The following is a 3894-nucleotide window of genomic DNA, read 5'->3' as shown; positions in this document are numbered from 1 at the left end:
TATCTCTCCATGCTTCAGGCTCTCTGCCTTTATTCCTGATGAAGGGCTTTTGCCCGAAACGTCGATTTTGCCTGTCCTCGGATGCTGCCTGAATTGCTGTGCTCTTCCAGCACCACTGATCCAGAATCTTGTTTCCAGCATCTGCAGTCATTGTTTTTACCTTCCTAATCATATACCTACCAGATGCCTTTTAAATGTTGTAATTGTACCAGCCTGCACCACTTCCTTTGGCAGCTCATTCCATACATGCACCACCCTCTGCATAAAAATGTTGCCCCTTAGGTCTCTTTTATATCTTGCCCCTGTCACCTTAAACCTATGACCTCTATTTTTGGACTCCCCCATCCTGAGGAAAAGACCTTGCCTATTTCCCTATCCATGCCCCTCATGATATTATAAATCTCTATAAGGTCACCCCTCAGCTTCCAAAGCTCCAGGGAAAACAGCGCCAGCCTATTCAGCCTCTCCCTGTAGCTCAAACCCTCCAACTCTTGCAACATCCTTGTAAATCTCTTCTGAACCCTTTCAAGTTTCATAACATCCTTCCAATAGGAGGGAGACCAGAATTGCACATAATACTCCAAAAGTGGCCTAACCAATGCCCTGTACAGTCGCAACATGACCTCCTAACTCCTATACTCAATACACTGACCAATAAAGGCAAGCATACCAAATGCCGCATTCACTATCCTATCTACCTGTGACTCTAATTTCAAGGAACTTTGAACCCACACTCCAAGGTCTCTTTGTTCACCATTTATAGTACAATCCCAATAAGGTGATCATCCCTCTCTTATTTCTCAGTTCCACCCAAATAACGTCCCTGGACGTTTTCTAAGGAATATGCTCCCTAAGTTTGTTAAGCATCTACAAGTTTGCTGATGAGACCATCATGATAGGATGGATATCAAATAACAATGAGACAAAATACAGAAAGGAGATAAAGGGCTTGGTGATGTGGTGGAATAATGACAACCTCTCTCTCAATGTCACAAAATGTAAGAACAACCTCTTCCATCAGGCAAAAGATACAGAAGCTTGATCACACGAGTACCAATAAGTTCAAGAACAGCTTTTTTCTTACCACTATTAGACTGATGAATGGACCATCTAACTTCAAATAATGCTGATCTTGCTCATGTTGATCTTGCCTGGAGCTCGCCCTCTGATGTAACTTGTATGCTTCTGTTCAAGTTTATTTTTCCACCTTATTACCTGGTGTGTCTTGTGTGTCCTTTTCCTTGATTTGCCTGCACTGTTTGTAAACAAAGCTTTTCACTGTACTCTGGTACACATGACAATAAATCAAATCAAATCAAGTACAGCCGTAACGTTATCCTCAATGAAAAATGCCACTCCCCTTTCTCTCTTGCCACCTACCCCTTTTTTACCCTTCCTATAGCATCTACACCTTGGAATATTAATTAGCCAGTCCCATCCATCCCTGAGCCACATTTCTGTAATTGCTTTGATATCCCAGTCCCATGTTCCCAACCATGCCCGGAGTTCATCTGCCTTACCTATTAGGTCTCTTGCATTGAAATAAATGCAGTTTAATTTACCAGTCCTACCTCATTCTCTGCTTTGTTCCTGCCTGTTTGACTTGCTCCTTTTCCCAAATGTACTAGTCTCAGACTGATCTCTTTCCTCACTATCTACCTCACTATCTCCCAGTACCAATAGCACCAGCTCATCAGACACGCATTCATCTGCTCTAACCCTTAATTCCTACCCTCACTAGCTCGTGGAACTGGGAATAATCCAGATATTACTACCGTCGAGGATGTATTTTTAAATTCCTGCCTAACTTCCCATATTCTCTTCTCTGAATCTCATCCATTTCTCTTTCAATGTCACTAATTCCAATGTGTACTATGACCTCCTGCTGATACCACTCCCCTTTGAGAATGTTCTGCACCCTCTTGAGACATTCTTGATCCTGTCACCAGGGAGGCAACACACCATTCTGATGTTTCGCTGTCGCCCACAGAAATGTTTGTCTGTGCTTCTGACCAGAGAATCCCTGATCACGATTGATCGCCTGGAACCTGGCATAACCCTTGTTACATTAGAGTCAATCTCAATTCCAGAAACCTGGCTGTCAGTGCTACATTCCCCTGAGAATCCATTACCCCCTTCATTTTCCAAAACAGCAAACTTGTTTGAGGGAGGATAGCCACAGGAGGCTCCTGCATGATCTGCCTCCCATTCCTACCTTTTCTGGAGGCCACCCATCTACCTAACAGCATCTGCGGCTTTTCTCCTTTCCTGCAACTGCCATCCATCCACACCCCCTAGCCCTTGTAAATTCCTCATTGCCTCTAACTGCCACTCCAATTGATCCATGTGATCCAGTAGGATTCACAATCAAACACACTACACATAATCATCAGTAACGTGGAAATTCTCCCTAATCTCCCACATCTGAGAGGAAGAGCACATCACTCTACTAAAGACCATCTTTGCACCTAAACAATCGACAGACCAAGAAAATAGTGCAGTCTTACTGCTCCAAAAAGCACTGCTCCAGGCTATATTAGGATCAATATTTTATATTTTTAAAGTTTAATCAAGGGACAGATCTCAATAAAATATATAATCAAAATGGTGGACTCAATGGGCCGAATGGCTTGCTTCCACACTGTAGGGATCCTATGATCAGTGCAGCCATTATTTATCATTGCACACTGGCATAAACGTTTGAAGTCCGTACTTGTAAACACAGCCCAGGCTCTTCATGGTCTGTGTTTTTGAAATCTTCCAGAATGCAGTCGGTTACAAATGATTAAATTGTTGAGAACATTTGACTTTTATCTTCAGTCTTGTAGTAAAATCTCCCTGTAAAAAGTCACATCGTATTTATGAAGGTAACTGGGTTTTTCGAAGTTTAGTAAGTCCACAATGACAGCCTCACGAAGCCAGAAAGCATAATTTTATATTTGTTTAACATCAAAATTTTTCATTCTGATAAGAAATTCAACATTTTTGTCCTAAAAAAGTTTCTTTAAGACATTTTAGCTTTAACTGAAGTCCCCTATGTGTTTCAATCCATAAAATAATAATGAATAGATTCAGTACTTCTTATTTCTTGGTTTGTGGTCATTGAGTATGCTTCAGTCCGATTGGCTTCCAGCTCTACTTGATGACATCATTGTTGCTAGATATTTGGGTAATATTAAGGTAATAGTTTTGAAGGGGTTAATATTGGAGACAGTTTTAAGAACCATTAAATTGAATGAAGTCATAAGGACATGAGTAGGGAAGGACAGAACATCTAATGATCTTGTTGGGTGAAGACCAAGATCCACATGCTACCCAATAGTCTTAGTTAAAAAAAATCACACTTAGTTACGTAACAAGTAGTTGATTGCTGTCATGAGATAAATTACAACTTGTTTAAGACAAGAATAATTTCTTATTAGCGTTCACTGGTGGCTTTTCCTCTACTACTCTAAACCAATGAAATCTTACACCCAATCAAGGAAACAGAATTTGGTAGAGAACTAGCCCAACTTCTAACTCCTTGAACTCCCAGTGTCTCTGTCTCACTGCATCTATTACATTATGCCACCTTCCACAGGTGTGCCTCTGCCATCAACTGAGGATTCCCTCCTCTGAGGGCCCCTAGTGCTATCTGACCCACTTATAGAGTCATAGAGATGTACAGCATAGAAACAGACCCTTCATTCCAACTCTTTCATGCCGACCAGATATCCCAACCCAATCTAGTCCCACCTGCCAACATCCGGCATATCCCTCCAAACCCTTCCTATTCATATATCCATCCATAAGCCTTTTAAATGTTGCAATTGTACTAGCCTCCACCACTTCCTCTGGCAGCTCATTCCACACATGCACCACCCTCTGCGTGAAAAAGTTACCCCTTAAGTCTCT

At 41.6% G+C, this 3894-nt stretch overlaps 1 long non-coding RNA gene across 1 annotated transcript in view; it reads right to left on the bottom strand.

The window, feature by feature from the left end:
* Positions 1-3894, bottom strand: part of LOC122559752 — a 61125-nt gene that overhangs the window by 8964 nt on the left and 48267 nt on the right. The window contains exon 2 of the long non-coding RNA XR_006314547.1: positions 1085-1255. This is a non-coding gene — a long non-coding RNA (uncharacterized LOC122559752). The remainder of the gene's footprint in view (positions 1-1084; positions 1256-3894) is intronic.

Source organism: Chiloscyllium plagiosum, chromosome 19 (assembly GCF_004010195.1).
Source record: "Chiloscyllium plagiosum isolate BGI_BamShark_2017 chromosome 19, ASM401019v2, whole genome shotgun sequence".
Classification (NCBI taxonomy): Eukaryota; Metazoa; Chordata; class Chondrichthyes; order Orectolobiformes; family Hemiscylliidae; genus Chiloscyllium; species Chiloscyllium plagiosum.
Note: the sequence above shows the minus strand (reverse complement) of the source record. Positions and strands in the feature narration are given on the sequence as shown.